The sequence below is a fragment of the Suricata suricatta genome, chromosome 14 (assembly GCF_006229205.1).
Source record: "Suricata suricatta isolate VVHF042 chromosome 14, meerkat_22Aug2017_6uvM2_HiC, whole genome shotgun sequence".
Taxonomy (NCBI): domain Eukaryota; kingdom Metazoa; phylum Chordata; class Mammalia; order Carnivora; family Herpestidae; genus Suricata; species Suricata suricatta.
This window is the reverse complement of record NC_043713.1, coordinates 31,291,180-31,309,653: the sequence shown is the minus strand read 5'-3', so window position 1 is coordinate 31,309,653 and position 18,474 is coordinate 31,291,180. Positions and strand designations below refer to the sequence as shown.

At 34.6% G+C, this 18,474-nt stretch overlaps 1 long non-coding RNA gene across 1 annotated transcript; it reads right to left on the bottom strand.

The window, feature by feature from the left end:
• Positions 1–5,664: 5,664 nt before the first annotated feature.
• On the bottom strand, positions 5,665–10,910 carry LOC115278469. The gene is made up of 3 exons (XR_003902907.1): positions 10,881–10,910; positions 8,416–8,479; positions 5,665–5,685 (listed from the first exon to the last, which is right to left on the bottom strand). It is a non-coding gene; the product is annotated as an uncharacterized LOC115278469 (long non-coding RNA).
• Between the last annotated feature and the right edge of the window lie 7,564 nt (positions 10,911–18,474).

The window sequence follows — 18,474 nt, the reverse complement described above, 5'->3', positions numbered from 1 at the left end:
AATTCAAGGATTCACAATTTGATCGTTTATGTAGTCTTAATATCTCTGAAACTGCCTATGCTTTTATTTCTTGCATATAGTAAGCATAACTAAAGTCATATCTAATAATTCCATTATTTAAGTGACTGAATTTCTCCCTATTGTCTGTTCCTTCTTCTGAGTTTCAACAATATTGTTTCATCTCCTCAGATACTTGATTATTTCTGATGGACCATCAGACATTATTTATGGGAAAAAATGAGAAGTTCTGGAGTAAGATAATATCTTTCCTCTAAAAATCTAAAGAATATTTACATTCATTTTTTTATCTTGAAGATATCTAGCAATGCTGGTTAACCTGAATTAAATCAAAGATATTTTTCTAATTTGAATTTCATTTCCTAAAAGAGATTATCTCTGTTCTGTGTTCACTTTTTACCACATAGACCCACAGCTCCATCGCTCCACAGTGTGAGGCCCTAAACTCTAGCTTTGGACTCCAGCTCCTTTAACTCATAAAGTTCCATTTACTTTTCAGGCTTTCAATTTCCTATATTTGGTCAATACCTTAAAAAGCACTTTCTACAATAGACAAATCATGGAAAGAGCCTAAATGTCCATCACCTGATGAATGGATCAAGAAGATGTGGTATATATTCACAATGGAGTACTACATGGCAATGAGAAAGAATGAAATATGGCCATTTGTAGGAAAGTAGATGGACCTTGAGGGTGTCATGCTAAGCGAAATACGTCAGGTGGAGAAAGACAGATACTATATGTTTGCACTCATAGTCTAACAGCAAAAACCTAACAGAGGACCATAGGGAGGGGAAGGGGGAAAGAGAGTTGGGGAGAGAGAGGGACACAAATCATGAGAGACTATTGAATACTGAAAACGAACCGAGGGCTGAGGGAGAGGTGGGGGAAGGAGTGATGGTCATGGAGGGGGCACTTGTGAGGAGAAGCACTGGATGTTATATGGAAACCAATTGGACAATAAACTACTATAAAAAATAAATAAAAAGAAAAGGAAAAAAAGAAAAAAAGGGTAGTAGCTTCGGGGTGGAGGGGGTGTGGCAGTAATAGCTTCAAACTTGTTTCTCCTGGCCAGATTTTCTTTGTCTCCTAGATCTTGGCCCTATAATTTTTCATTATTTCAAGTTTCCCTGTGCCTTTAAATGTCTATTAAAAAAAATCTTTGTCAAGGTTTTATAGTCCATAGTGAAAACTCTGGTCCAAATTATTTACCCTACCACTATTGGAAACAGAATTTTACACATACAATGTTATAAGTACATAAGATTATTTTTCTTCCTGAAGTGCTATTTAAATGTTTCATTAACATTATCGTTTATTGTACATGGCAACAGTCCAAGTATATCTCAACCTGCCCTTTTCTCCCATTCTAATCTCATGTTAATATCAGGTGGAATTTTAGTTGCAGATTTTTATGAAAAAATTGCCATTGCTTTCTGTAGCTTGTTTTTCCCTTATACTTTCACCTTTCTGAAATCGGACATTAGTAGTTCTTAGAGAGCTGGGGAGAGGGAAAATTTGTCAGTTTTTATTCTTCTTTTAAGTAGCTTTATTTAAACCTTACACTTGATCAAATAACTTAGGGGGATGTGAGTGTCTAGGTTTAAAGTTTTTCTTTTAATACTTCAACTATATATATATACATATATATGTGTGTGTGTGTGTATATATATGCACACACACTGTATCCATATTTTATATCTACATTTTATATATTGTATACTCTTATACAATATATAATATATATTATATAATATATATGTATATATATTTACTCTGATCTAGTTTAATTCTCTTCTTTTAGCTTGAAGTTTTATTTTATTTTATTTATTTTTTTAATGTTTTTATTTATTTTGAGACAGAGAAAGAGCATGAGCAGGAAGGGGCAGAGAGAGAGGGAAACACAGAATCAGAAGCAGGTTCCAGGCTCTGGGCTGTCAGCACAGAGCCTGGCTCGGACCCACAAGTGTGAGATCATGACCTGAGCCGAAATCGGAGGCTTAACCGAATGAGCCACCCAGGCGCCTCAAGATTGAAGTTTTAAAGTGTTACATAGCTGTCGGTGTTTTTCTCTTATTATCATATATCACTTGGAGTCTCTTGTCAATTAGATTACTCCTATCTCGATGCATTTTTGGGGTAGTTTTCAGAATCCAAAGCAGGCTCCTGGCTCTGAGCTGTCAGCAAAGGGCCTGATGTGGGGCTTGAACTCACAAATGGTGAGATCATGACCTGAGCTGAAGTAGGACACTTAGCCAACTGAGCCATTTGGGTACCCCTGGATGACCCCACTTCTAAATGATACTGGCAAGAAGAATATTGGGAGTAGCCTCTGAGGATAATGAAGTTAAGATTTTTAAAGAACATGTGCTCTACATAGAAAGAAGAAAAGCAACAAGATAATTGTATATGAAGGTAGCACATATCTTTCAGATACATGCAGATGTGTGTCCAAACATTGTCTTAAATGTACACTGAATAATGGTGAGAAACCTTAAGCTCAAAATGAGATAGTTTGAGATAAAAATTCTTGGATACTCAAAATTTGATCTTAAATGTTAAGAACATGAACATTTAAAAAATGATCAGCAATAAAAAGACACATAAAATATAAAGCTGATTAGAAATTTAAAAAAAATTAATTCAGGGTGCCTGGGTGGCTTAGTCAGTTAAGAATCTGACTTCGGCTCAGGTCATGATCTCACAGTTCAATGGTTCGAGCCCTATGCCAGACTCTGTACTGACAACTTGCAGCCTGGAGCCTGCTTCAGATTCTGCGTCTCCCTCTCTCTCTGTCCTCCCCTGCTTGTGGTCTGTCAATTAAGCTTTCTCTCAATCTCTCCCAAATATAAACACTTTAAAAGTAGTCATAAAAATTTAATTGTATAAGATTGATAGAATCATTTCATTGATCTTTTTTCTAAATATAATTTTAAAATCACTTTTTAATCATATATGTCTATATCTTTTATCCCTGACTATTTTTGCCTTTGATTTTTCATATAAATTTGATTTTTTTTGATCCAGTATATTTACTGAAAGATGATCAATTCACCTCTAGGCAGATATTAATTTATAGTTGATTATTCACAATTCATGTGTTTTGGTTAAATTCTTCTTTTGAAAATTCCTTTCATGAAAGGCTCAGTGCTGAGAGCTAATATTAGCACAACAAGACAGAGATGCTTTAGTTCTGCCTGATAGTTTTAATCTAATAGAGCTTTGATGCTCATCTATGGTTCCTCTTATCATTGCCTCTTCCTTTCCATTTTTACTTTCTTCTAATACAATGAATGCCAAGATTTTTAAGAGATTGTGTGTTTATGACTACAGTCACATTTTTTCTGGCATCACAGAATTCCTTTTGGTCACATACTTTAGGAGCACTCATAGTGTGGCAACAAAGATAAAATAGATATATTTGATCTTTTCAGTGTATTAGAGAAAGAGAAATGTACAGAAGCCTATCCTATAACTCTTGCTTACTGGGCTCTCATTATTTAGGATTACTCTAAGGAGATGCTTTGCCATTTGTGGGGTGATCTGGCCCGAGTTTATCTAATATGTCTCTATGAGCAGAATCTTTATCTACTTACTCCTCCACTACACTATGGATCCTGGGAAAGAGAAACTGAAGAAAAGGCTTATTTCATTAATGATTCCTGCTTCTAACCTATGAAATAAAGTCTCCTTAGATGTCATCTTTTACCAATTTTTTTTCTGGACACTTCTGTATGTCAAGGATTTAACGAAAGGCAAGTTAGGCTTCATGCATGACAGGATTCCTTCTCTCTTGCCTGATTAAAATGAGAGACAGAGAGAACCCTGGGAGTATTTTTAATACATTTTCCCCTGACACTGCATAAATCTAGAACATTTATATGCTAATCAAATCAAAATAGGAATTATTAGTGACTGGAGAGCCCCAACATGGCTGTTATTTTCCCATCAACATATGATAACAGCTCTGACGCTGAATTAAGGAGCTGAATATTATATAAGCCCCAAAAGGTTATAGTACATGACAGGTTTAAGCAATATTAAAGCCTAGAAACACTGCCTCATCTATTACATATTTATTCGGTATTACAAATTGTAAATATTTAAAAATACACAAAGATACGCTGTGAGTAAATTCTTAATGTTTAATGAAATTATTCATGATACACAAAGAGTCAAATAACTCAACAAATACCATGAAGGTTAATGCATGCGAATGAATCTGAAGAGTCCAGCAATAAGACTATCACACTGTGTCCTCTCCTAAGATGATCATAAAATGGAATTAAAGTAACCTGATTTTCATGGTTAAGGATATCTCTAGGGATGAAAGGAAGGAACTTTCACTGAAGACCTACTAGCAACTAATCAAGATCCAATGTCAGGTCTCCATCTCTGTGGGTGAGAATCCAATGATTCTTTGTACTGTTCACATTTTAATACTTTTAAAAGAGAGAAACCTGGTACCTTTTAAAAAATCTATACATTTAGCTTGTCTTTTGGCAGTTTATTTTATCACCTCTTAAGAGGTCAGCTGCTGGTTGGGAAGATCTATCATATATAATCTCAACTGAGCAAATAATGAGAAATTCAAGAAAACGCCAACAAAGAGAACTGGTTTAATGGACTCAGTGGGGATATTTTTATTTTTATTTCCAGGGTTTCTAGTGTCCTTATTTATAATGATCATATCATAATGCAGAAAGTCTAAATTTACACTTCCCATTTTTAATGCTGCAATGCCCACACAAGAAAAACCTTGTCTGCAGTGAATGGGTAGGAAGAATTCCCTTGGCAGACTCAATTTGCATCTACATTCAAAATGCCAGTTTCAAGTTCCTATACTAAGTAGTAATAGCAAAATCACTCTAATGTTTACAGAGCCTTAAAGAACTGAGACAGATAAGACAATTGTGAATAAGATTTCAGTTAATGCCCTGTGAAAAGTCCAATATTTATAATACAAGATGCAAATTGTTGGGAAAAGTTTGTTGATAATAGAATGTTATAACTATACCCAGATAGTTTGATAGAATTTCATCTTTTCAATATCTTTCCATCTATCCATCCATATATTCTGACTGTATATAAATAAATAGTGGTAAGTCTTGTTTTTTAGTTGAAAAAGAAAACAAATGTTTATGTAAAACTCTACTTTCCAGAATCAAAACAATCGTATTGGATTTTCATGTAGTTTTCATATTTTCTAAGAAGATGCATCCCTTATCATACAATTAGGTATATGTTGTTTTCAATGTAATGAAATCAGTATCTTTGCTCTTAAGAGAAATAGTACTTATTAGCAAAATTCTCACTTAACTGGAGAGTAAGTTTAATTTCTGAATGCTAATAACACAGGAATTACTTAGGTTTCATCAAATGGGTAAAATTTTATAAATTTTTAGAGACATACTTTTCTTATTAAAAAGAAGACAGAGACTTGGTTTTATGCAATAGACTTCATTGGTTTGGCAAAAGTTATCTATCATTTCCTAAAGAAAGAATAAAATATGGCATCACTTAGATTCCATCTAATCTCTAGGTTTTTTAGGTGGATTAGTAGGTATTTAATGTAGATTTAATAATTTTTTTGAATACTAGTATTTGGGTAGATACAAATGGAAAGACCTATACATACCTATCCCACTTGATGACTTCTTTAGCTCCCTATGAAATATACAAATAAACAGGTACAAATAAATATATACATGAAATGTTGGAATTCGGCCCAGGGGCTAGAGACAAATTTGAGTTTGAATTTACCTGCAGAAACTACCAACAACAAGTAGGCCAAATGACTTAATCACTTACAACCTTGGGTTTCTTATATACATAGTAGAGGAAACAGTACTACCTGACTCACAGATTTGTATCAACTAAATTACTAACAAGTATAGGGCCTGGTTTCTAAAAACAATGTCATAAATGGTCAATTATATGTGCTAATATTTTGGTAATGGTCAACACTTTTACTGAACAATGGATTGTGTAAATTGTCATACTGCTTGTGGACTCAGCAATAGGAAGTTCGTTCCATAAATACCAAGTAGAATGGAATAGGCAGTCATAAAGATCATTTTTTTGATCGTCAAACTCTTCATAAATCCTGAATATTTAAGCTGAAATTATTCTGTACAGTTAGATGAATACTCAGAATAAAGTTTTATGAATATTGTGAAAAATAATCCGGTCGTGTCACAAATGTTTTCTGTACTATCATTCCTCACTATACTTCAACACCAGGAAGAATCTGAGGTACAAAGGAAGTAGCGAAAAATATTTGTGGTATAAATTAATTGAATAGACATTTTTTTTCAAGGGTTACTCAAACCAGGATATGTTCTGTTTTTACTTAATATTCAGAGTATGACTCAGAATGAGATTAAAGTCCAATCTTTCCTGGGCTGATACATAAATAAGAAGAATGATTAAAAACTTCCAGTGGGGCCAGCAACACCTATTAGATAACTTTCTGAAAAGTTAGCCCAGCATTCAAAGTTCTTTACAATTTATCTTTTGCTAAATTTTGAATTCTTATCTCCTACCATTATACTATATCCAATGCATACTATTTTATCAGACCAACATTCATTTCCTCTGTGACTTTTAGTGATGTTTTACTTAGTACGCAGAACACCCTTCTTAATTCATGTATATAGTAAAATTGCTTTCATAATTCAAAGTCCAGATAAAATATCATTAGTTCTGTGGAAACTTTATAAGTTCCTGCTGAAAATTAATCACTTCCTCTTCTGTAATCCTATAGTCATTTAGTACCTATACTAAAGTATTTATTATCACATTTTTATTATAAGTAGTTTTATTTGTAATTGGAACATAGCCATAAACTCCTTTAGAACAGGATCTTTGTTGATATGTTCATGTTTGCACATCCTGCACTTAACATATTTACTATTTAATTTTGGTTAATAAAGTTTTTGATTTACTGAATTAGATTTAGAAAGAGGAGGCAAGTAGAAGAGAATGAAAAATGAAGTCATACTTCAACATCTTACAATTCTAAATACTCAACTAAAATTCTGGTTGCTTGCAGGATGATTCAAATTCAACCTTCTTCAAATGAATTGTGAGTTTTAGTGTGTAAGTAACCACTCGATCATAATTTTCAGCAACAATCTGATGGGATTGAAATGTATATCGGTGAATCCATCACACCTCCCATTGCTGATGGCAAAACATCTTGCACCTCTGGATTTCTTAAGAGGAATGGGTATGTCTTTGTTGTCTTTCTCTTTGCTGAAGAAAAGTACAGCTTTTCTCCAAAGAGTATTCTCAGCAATTGAGTGTCATTAAAATTAAAAATAGTGATCAAAGAAATAAGCAGAAATAAACAATGAGCAATTCACACACTAAAAACAGTGACATAAGGTGGAGAATAATGGAAATGAAAAAAAATATATAATGATGACTGGTTGACAGATTGCCGTCGTTTTACTCTCTGGGGTTTTGTCACAACCTTCAGTAGGGAGATAACATTGAACATCTGGTGGACAACTAGTGCGGAACCTCAATGAAGCTGAGCATGTGCAGTAGAAGAGGAATGAGCTTGGGGCTGTGGCTCATCTCACACATATCGAAGAAAATAAAATGAGCCAAGAATAGTATTAAATAATAAGAGCCACCTTCCAGGACAACATTTGAATTATAGCACAAAAACCAACCAAAAAATGCTATCTTGTTGTTGTCATATACCAGCTATCAGAACTTGGGCAGTATTTAACCTCATTGTCTTCATTTTCTTACCTATAAAATATTGAAAATAATGAATTTCAATATAATAAGTTCTACTGTTATATCAGTTAAGATGACACCATTGGCTATGTTTTGCAAACTGTTATATGAAGATAAGATAACCACTGCTCTTTTTGCTTATAATTATGTTATCACCCACTATTTTACTTGAATTTATATATTTATGTACTTAGTGATGTTTAAAGAATAGTCTCCTGTATTATACATTCTTTAGGTTATTTAGTGGCCTCAGCTGTCTTTCCATCAGCAACCTCAATTTTACTGCAGGTTTTAGTGATTGATTTTTCTGATCTTTTCTGATCTGATTTTCCTGATTTTTTCTTCTAGCTGGCACTGCCTATCATCAGTTGAGTCCTAGTAAACATTTAATAACTGGCTCTCTGTCTCTTGGGGAAAAACACTGATTTGTCGCATTTCATGACTTCCTCAGTTTAAACACTCCCACTGTGGCTGACTGCAAGCCACCAACATGACATCATGGTGGAGACTTGGAAGACGTGTGCACAATCATTTCTCACCAGCTGGTATGACTTATTAGCTCTAGCACCACCACTGCCTCACACTCAATATAAACTAATTGCTCCTTGGACTCAATGTAATATTTGGAACTTAATTTTTCCTTACCTTGCTGCCTCCGAAACAATCTCTTTCAGGCGTTTACCAGAAAATGCTGAAAAATAACTGAAAACTAGAGAGAATAATAAATAATTCAATATTATAGGTAACAAGTTCCAAAAAATTAGAAGACAGTTGTGTCTGAATATCATTCAAACATAAACTAAACCAGGCTAGATTTCGCTGAACGACCTGGAGCCAGATGTTCTGCTGAGCCCCCTCATGGATCAAGACCCTGGTGTCTTTGCTGCCTTGTTCACTATGTATCTCTACCAGTACTCATTAAAGCAATGTGCCTAATGAATAATCTGTTTCCAGGGCAAAAAAGGAAAACTAAGCCTAGTATTGGCACTGACGAGTCCAAAAAGGACAGAATTCGGTTTGACAGCTCAGCGGTTTTCACTCTGAGCGCCTCAGGAGAGAACCTAGTGAGCGGGCAGCCTTCTCATAGAGGAACTGCCCTCCTGCAACTTAACAGTGGTAAGACTCAATTCCACACTGTTCTCTGGTATGTTCTCTTTTACTTTCTACCCAATAACTCTCCAACACAACTGAACCTGCTTCCCAGGTGAAGCAGAGAGTTTCCTACACAGACATGAAATATTTCTACTCCAGAATTTAAGTGATTGATCTTGGTTTTTGGTAGCATTTTTCACCTTTATTAGGGCCTCTTTTTACTTTAAGTACTGGAATTTCCCCTTTCATTCCTTTTTGACTTCCATCTGCTCAATTTTCTTTTGAAACCTGAAGAAACATTTTCTAATGAAACATATTTAAAAGCCAATTTAATAAGGTTGACTCTAGCCTGGATATATTCTCTCCAGTGCCTCCTTTGGCAGGCATGATCATTTTCATGGTTCTTTGTAACTATATTTTCCTTAGGGAACATGGAGTTGATGCCAATACCTTAAATTTTTAAAGATACCAACTCTTTAACTCTTTAAGAAGGTCCCATTATGATTGTTTTTCCTTTATTTTCAGGACTGATATGAATGGTATAACATGCATCTAATAAGTAGCCAGTACTTTCTTGGTCTGTCTTTTGAGTTCTTTACCTTTTCCAAGCTGAGCAATTACAACTCTCCCACTATGTACTCCTCTTAAAGACAGCTAAGCACCATCACATTAGATGCAACAGAGAACAACACTAGATTACATTTCCTCCCTCAAGAGCAATGGAAAACTTGCTGTGTGCAAATAGCACCTTGTGTCAGGACTAAATGGCAAATATACTGTTAGTTCAGACTCTAGAGCAGACTCTGGAGCAGAGGAATGCCAAACCTTCTCCTGATCCCTAAAGGCCAAATGGCAATAGACTTGACTTGAGGTAATTCTGCGCCCTGGAAGCCCTTACGGCTCACTTCCAACACAAGAGCACTTAGAGATGAATCACAAGCCAGCTTTGCCAAGTACACAACAAATCACATCCTCTTTTTTGTATTTCTGAAATGAAACAAACAACCTTAGTATAGAGTGTAAAAATCTTAATGGATACAACTTTTATAGAAAATTATCAAATATCCCATTGAATTTAGCCATCTTCCATTAAGAGACAAGGTAGATTGTGTTTCATTAGAACAACCAAGAGTAAATGTGGCAGTTAAAGTGGCCAGCTTTTTTTTTTTTTAAACTTATGTGGTCTGCTTCTTAATCTAGAGAAGTTATAAAGTTAGGGAAAAGATTTTTAAATCACTTTTCCTTCCAAATTACACTTTCATGATTTTTGTCTTAATCATTCAATACTTAATACTTAATAAATAATAAATACTTAAGCATTTATCATATGTAATATATTTTTAAATTTTGGAATTCTTAAGCTTTATCTTCCCATATGTTTTTTCACTGGATCCTTCCCATAAACCTTGTGAGGAAACTTGGGCAGGCACTAATATGGCCACTATTTAACAAGAGGAAGCCTAGAATCAAAATCCACCAGCACTTAATTCAAATTCTAAGCTTCTTTCTAGATGCTCAAACTACAACTTGTTTTTAGATGTTTACTTCTCTTTCTTGCATATTGATTTTTCTGCCTGACCTTGCATTGGACGTTGTTTTTAAGCTATCTAGTACTGACTTAATTATTCTTCTATGTGAAATTTTGCACATTCATTTGACTTTAACATTGAGACATTCCTATTTTCCAAAAGCTGGTAAAGTCATCCACAATGTACATTTCAAATTAAGAGCACCCAGAGGACCCAGAGGACAGTCAGACTTGATGAGCTTTTAAAGAAAGTTGGGAAACTCGCAGTCATAAAAGTAGTGAGTATTAAGGAAGCATCTTTCTTGACCTAGAGTACAGGGTAAAAACAGAAAAGGAAAATGGTGTTTTCTCTCCATTGTAGTCATAAGGTGTAATGTCTATTCCTTCTGTAGAGTAGAATGGAGAAGATTGATAAATACATTAAAAATTGTTTATCCACTCAATAATCAAAGGAAGGGAAATTAAAATACCAATAAAATAATATTTGTACCTCTCAAACTGATGATCTTCAGAGACAAGGACTATATCTAGTATCCCTCAGGCTGTGAAGAAAATGTATACAACTGAAAAACCATCCATGTATTGATACTGGCAAAAGTTCTGGCAAGAAAACAAGTTCTACCTAATAATTTCATATAGTAGATTTTCAATAAATAATTTCTAATTAATCACAGTACATTTCTACTTAGGCATTTGGCCATATCAGAAATATTTGTTGATTGTATGTACTTGGGAGGATGATGCATATTCAAAGCCATCAAATAAATATACAAGGCAATAATTATTATGCCAGCATGATATGGATGATAGTGTTGTTTTAGGTTTTTAGAAGGATGAAAAAAGTCCACAAGGACAAGTGGCCAGAACAGGTTTCTCGGTCTGAGTGATACTTGCTATGTTTTGTACAACGATACAGAGAGCAATGAAGAGGTAATTTCAGGTGTAACACAGCTATTGGGGAAGGAATGTGGGAATATTTGAGACACATTTGAGTACATTGTTAATTTGACTGAATGGAGCATTCGAGTATGACAATGGATAGGAGGTAAAGAACTTTTCCTTCAAACTTACTCACACACCATTAATATCTTACCTCTAATGTGTTATTGATGGTATTTTTAAAATTCATAATAAAAACATGAGCACCTAGAGTCTTCTAGTTTAGTTTAAGTCAAGACCTTGAGTAGCTTCATAAATGGTAACCTAATTCATTTTATTTTCAGTAATTGAATCTTATGTTGCAAATTAACTGAGTGCCTTTTCATTTCATCTATTTTTAAACTAAAAAAAAAATGTACATGGCAAGGATTGCAGTGAGGAGCTATTTGAATGGCCAGTTATTCCTAAAAGAGCCCAATGAGTTCTAAATAACTATCACCACCATATAGCATTTATAGTTACTTTCTGCCTTGGACTTGTTTGTATTTAAGTGCTTTTCTTATCTAAAGTATGTGCCTCAATACTTCCTTCAAATGTACTTTAGATTATGCAATAAAATTAAATCCAGTTGCTCAACAGAATGAACCTTAGTGCTAGAGAGAGCATCAAGGCTCTTAGTGAAATGGGCATTTCTGCTCCTTGAAAGAAAGAGATATCAACAGCTATGCATTCTTCCCCAAAATGCTACAGTGGTAATTATTCATGAGAAGATTTTTGTTTAAAAGATTCAGCATTTTTAAATAAATATAGTTAAATTTTTGGTTTCTTTTGTTTCTTGATATTTTCTGAATCCTCCAAATGACATACTCCTAAAGAAAATAATACAGAAAATATATTGTGTATAAAGTAAGTCTATTCTTTAAATTCACAGGTGCAGTACATTTTAAACTATCCACAGACCCAATCCACTATCATTTTTCATGAATTTCAAAGGCTTCCGGCTTGGTTACTAGCAACTTTTATATAATCTCTACTCCTAGATCATTTCTTATCATCTGTCTAAGGAAACAGTATTCTTCAAGACAAGAGTGATCTCTTCCACCTACAACTAAAGATTTTTGACACCAGGATTTCTTATAATATCTTTCCTTCTTGGAAATTCTTTTTTTCCCTTTATTTTGGTAAGAAATGTGCATTTTCAATTCAGAGGCTTCTCTACACTACTGCATCCAATACTTATAGAAAATATTGTTGATAGATACTCAATTCTTCATGAAAATATGAAAACAACTTACTATGATATTTCAACTTTTCATACTAATACATTTTATCTATAATTAACATTATGAAACTTCTGAATCATCTTATATCTGTTGTATCTTATATTCATGGGGAACTATCATATAGTCTTCATGGATGTCAGTGTCTCATTTGTTTGCTTTATTTTCTAAGCTGCATGTTTGTATTGTTTATGATGAGCTCTGTCTTTGTGACTTTTCTTGCCGTCTTCTTATAATTCTAGAGACAGTAGATTCATTCTGTCCTCTACCTTACAAAACTGCACAGGTTACTTAGTGTTACATGGCAAACTCAGTGACTTAATATGATGGCAATACTTTGCTTTATTTATGAATTTTCAATTTGGGCAGTTTCAGTCAGAAAGGCTCACCTGTGCTTTACATGACATCAGTTGGGCAGTTTGAGTATCTATTTTCAAAAGGTTCATGCACATGTCTGGAAAGCTAGTATTGGCTGTCAACTGAGAGCTAGGCTGGAGGTCTTCACTCTTCTACAAATGACCTTCTTGATGGGGTTGTTAGAGCTTCCCTGCAACAAGGTGCAGTACTCCAAGTCCTGTGATCTACAAGGAGAGTTATCTAACCCTACATGCATATAGCATGTAATGAGTCCTAGAATAACTACTGTAGACCCTCGCATTGAGGAAAGAAAGAATTAAGGATATACTATAAAGGCATTGGTTCATAGAATTTCTGAAACATAACTAGGCACATACTGTCAGTTCACTGATTAGTGCTCGTCTCGTTCCCTGGAAATGACTCACGATGGCTTTTAGCTCTTCACTATGAACCATCCTTTACTTTCTATCAAAAATATCCCATCTTTGCAGCTAAGTAGTTTCTTAAGCTTCTTTGGATATAGCAAATTAGGAGCCCTCAAATCTCCTTTCATTCTGTATATCTCTGTACTTTTCAGCCCATGCTAGCTAATTACTTTAAAAATTGGCAAAATTTCTGGGGATTGTACTATAATTCACTCCGTTAGATAAAATCTACCAATGCAAATCTCATCAACATAAGCTTTTCTCTATTTGGGTCCCATTAAGGCTACTGTTGAGTCACTTTTAATATTCTTAGAAACTTTATTACTTAAGTATAAGGCACAAACTTAAAAATATTAGAAGCCATATTAGGTATTCCCTTAAATGTTTCTGAGGTTGGGAACAAAACAGGACAAAACAAAACAACAACAACAAAACAAAAAAACCCACACCATATAGTCATGTCATGTAAAGGTTTATCATTAGGCCATCCTAGTCTAGTAGCACACTGGATTTGATGCTTGCTCTAGAATCATTTCTGACTTTGAGAATCTATTTTCTGGTAGAGAACAGAAATGGGAAACACTTATATACTGAGCCCTTAAACTCCTAGTTTCTTTATATTTTCTATAGATTGTGCTCAATAACTCTACAGTTCTTTCAATTCTTGCCTCATAGTTTATACTAGGCAGACAGAAAAAGTCAGTCAGCAATTCCTATGTTCTGTTCTGAAAAATCTATACAGTGAAATCTAAGAGTTCATTAAGTCTCCTCTATATGTCCAATGATGTTACAGGCAATAGTGTTGACAAACATTTGGCCACTTCATAAAGGGGAACCTCTTATCTCTAGTCTCCATGCCACATGTTTTAGGTATTTGTTACAGTGGGTATTCCGATTTTCAGGGACCAGTTCGGTTCCAGTTGCTATTGCTTTGTGAGAAACAGTCTCAAAGCTTGACTTCAAACAATAGTGATTTTACTTTATCACTCTGGGGCTCAGGAAATTGTACAAGGCTCAGCTGACACTGAGCTGATAGCTAGTTTATCTGGTGGGTACCTAACAGCTTCACTTACACAGTTAGCACCAGAGTAAGGATGGCTGAAAGAATGGGCTGATCTGAGCCTCTCTCCCCCTTCATGTATCTCAAGGTGTGTCTAAGTATTCTCTTCATCATGGTAGTTGGACCTCATAGGGCTTAGAATTCTAAGATAAAGTGTATGAGAAAAAGTAAGTAGTTACTTAAGGACTAGACCCAGTAACTGGTACAGTATCACTTCTTCTATATTTTCTTAGTGAAGCAGTCATGGAAACTGCCCAGATTCAAAGGCAGGGGACATAGACCCTCCCATTTCTCAATGAAAGCAGTATCAAAGACTCTATGGCTATCTTAAGTCTACCAAAGGGAATGCACAAATACCAATGTAAGTTCTAACAAAGGTTTTTCAAATAGGGTCAATCTAGTTTGTACAATCAGTCATAAGCTTACAAATAAAGGTGGCAGTCTGGGTTATATACTTATATACATTTTTAATGGAGAAGATTCAGAATATAATATGATCTCTTAAGTGTGTTTTTTTACCTAAAAAAAATATTACAAATTTTTGTCATTTGTTACTACTCTTAATGATAACACTTGGGAATTTCTACTTTATTTGATTTTTGACATTTGCTAAAAAATTATACTTAACACACCTTTTGTTCTTCATCTATTTCTCTTCATGGCTCCCCATTAACTATAGGAAAACTGTCCCCATCTTCCTACTCTGAAGGTCCATATTCATTTTCTCTGATCATTTCATTTTTTACGCTTTCACCTCCTATTAGTTTCTGCCAAGGCTGACAAACTTCATATGCTATTCTTTGCTGCAAGCTAAGAGATCTTTCTGTCTCTTCCTGAAACTTTTGATCTGCTATCTCTTGCCTTGAAACCATCAAGCCTGCTGTTTTTGTATCTTAATTGGTTTTCTTAATTTACCCATATTTATTCCCTAAAAGATGGCAGGATAAATTTTTCAATTTCCTCCAACTCTTAAAGATTTCACAACATTTGCATTTATAGTATACTAAAAAGGCATATTTCTTTTCATTTCTAGTATCTCCTAATAATGCTGCATTAACTTTTACTCTGTGTCTCCTTATATTTGAGTATGATAACTATGTAGCCAAGAAAAAAATAATGTAGAGCAGAGAATCATTTTCTTTTCCTTTTTAAAGAAAGGTTTGCTTGACCAAAGCTTTATTTTCAGATATTATAAGTTTCTTTTTTGTCTTGAACCTTAGTTTATCAAATCTAGATATTGTGTGGGATTCTTGACCTACCCTAATCTGGAAATATATTTAGACTGGGCAAATGCTTCAGAAGAAAATAAGACTATGACCTCCTCTGAACTCTGTCCTATTTGTAGAATAAAAGCAAAGAGCAGTACAGAAATGCAGAAACACTGATAGAAAACCTATGAAGTAAACCTCAACTCAAAAAACATTTCTATAGTTATGGAAAGCCCATTTTATGTTACTTTTTTTTCAAGTCCTCTATGAGTTACTTCATTGTAATACAGTATAATGTTGTCAAGGACCAGGATAAACTGTTTTATGATTATTATATACAGGCTGTGAGATTGGGACTAGAGAAAGGGAAAAAAGGCTAAACTAGCCCCTAAAACAATGTCAAATTCCTTTTAAGGATTGTTCTCAATTGGACAATAATGGGAATCAAAAGGAAAAGTCTCAGTTTCACCAGACTATTTTATGTTATCTCTTACCCTCATCTCTCTCTCTCTGTGTCTCTGTCTCTGTCTCTGTCTCTCTCTCTCTCTCTCTCTCTCTCACACACACAAAATAAGGAATTGTTTTATCATTGACATTAACATTAGAAATTCATTAAGGTATGAAAAAGACACATTATTGGATACTGGGGATATACTTTTGTCAGGATAGAAATTAAGAGACACTAGTTGAGCATTTGCTTAATGTCCAAACCTGTGTTAGGCATGTGCATTTGTGTTACCTTCATTTTTACATGGCAATATCAGACAGAATTTGCCAAATAAATAATACAGATTGCAAGTGACAAAGTATATAAAAAGTCAAGAGAAGGTTACCATGCTGAGTACTTACTCATAAAATATAGATTTTATAAGAAAGAAATAAAGCAATGCATTTATTTTACAAAATATCCAACTGAAGGGAATGACATTAGTTTGGACCACTCATAACCCTGCTGGAGATCAAAGTGTGTATTTTATTTTTTTAAGAAAGATCAGGGCCAAGAGAGGCACATTATGCCACATAATATTTCCTTCTTCTGGAACCTAAATAATGCTTTCTTCTTTCCCAGGTGAGCTGCCAAGACAATGATCTCCAGAAGAAGAAAATGTAATCCCCAAGTAACTGTATTTGTCAGGAGATAGGAGACTGACTGAGGTAACTACTTTGGGCCTTGCTAGTATCAGGACTCTAAATCTTACCTTCATTTCTACTTACAAAAGTTACTTTTGTACATAGTCATACATCTCTTTTATTATATAATGTACCTAAATAGTATTTTATTTTTACAGCTAACATAAGAGCTATAGCAAAAAATTTTAATAAACCGCATTACAACACATGAAGCGTTAGAAAACTATGGCCCACAAGCCAAACTGGCTGACTGTTTGACATAACTCACAAGATAAGAATTTTTTTTTTTACTTTTCAGATGGTTGAAAAATATGAAAAGAAGAATAATATTACACAACAGTTGAGAACTATATGAAATTCAAACTTCAGAGTCCAAAAGTAAATGTTTTTGGTTTTGGTTTTGTCTTTTTTAACAAAGTCATGCTCAGTTGTTTTACCTATGGTCTATGTCTGCCTTTGTGTTCCTGTAGCGGAGCTGAGTAGCTGGGACTAAGGTATATGGGCCACAACACTGTTTGCATATTCACTATTTGGCCCTTTACAGAAAAGTTTGCTAACCCTAATTTTTTGGTTGTGCTTTTGATTTTAATGCTTATTTATTATTTTGAGTGCATGTGTGTGTGTGAGTAGGGGAAGAACAGAGAGAGAGAGAGGGAGAAAGAGAGAGAGAGAGAGAGAGAGAGAGAGAGAGAGAGAGAGAGAGAGAGAATCCCAACAAGCTCGTGCTGTCAGTGCAGAGCCCAATGCAAGGCTCTATCCCATGAGCTGTGAGTTCATGATCTGAGCTGAAATCAAAAGTTGGATGCTCAGTTGACTGAGTCACCCAGGTGTCCTACTAACCCTTATATTACATGTTTGAGTGATCCTTTCAGAACGTAAAATGTTCATAAACTAATTTGCATTGTCTGCTTTAGACAATGTAAGGTCTTAATGAACTTGCTGGACTTGGGGATACTCTCAGCCATAGAGCTAATCCTTACACTTAGTGGAGAGCCTCTGCTGACAGTGATTTTCGTATCTATATATTTTCCAATCAGATCAAAAAGGTGAAAAATGGGTTTGGAATATAATGCAGACTGCTGTAAAGTTTCCTTTTGCATCTGTATGTACTGACCAAAAAGAAAGTGATCAATGAGGACTATAAACTCAGGGAGAGGAGACATTGTCAATAGTTTAGCAATGAAGTTCCCAGAAACACTGACATTAGTGGAGAACAATAATATTTACTTTTATTTTTATTTTTTTATTAGCTGTTAACCTTTTATTGTTGTTATTGCTGTTTTCTTGATTAGACTATAAGTTCCCCATTCCTTTTTTTTCTTTTCTTTTATTTATTTATTTTTTAAGTAGTTTATTGTCAAATTGGTTTCTATACAACACCCAGTGCTCTTCCCCACAAGTGCCTCCTCCATCACCTCCACTTCTTTTCCTCCCTCCCCCTTTAGTCCTCAGTTCATTTTCAGTATTTAATAGTCTCTCAAGTTTTGCATCCCTCTCTCTCCCCAACTGTCTTTCCCTCTTCCCCCCCCCACCCCAGTCCTCCATTAGGTTTCTCCTGTTCTCCTGTTAGACCTATGAGTGCAAATATATGGTATCTGTCCTTCTCTGCCTGACTTATTTCGCTTAGCATGACACCCTAGAGGTCCATCCACTTTGCTACAAATGGCCAGATTTCATTCTTTCTCATTGCCATGGAATACTCCATTGTGTGTGTGTGTGTGTGTGTGTGTGTGTGTGTGTATAT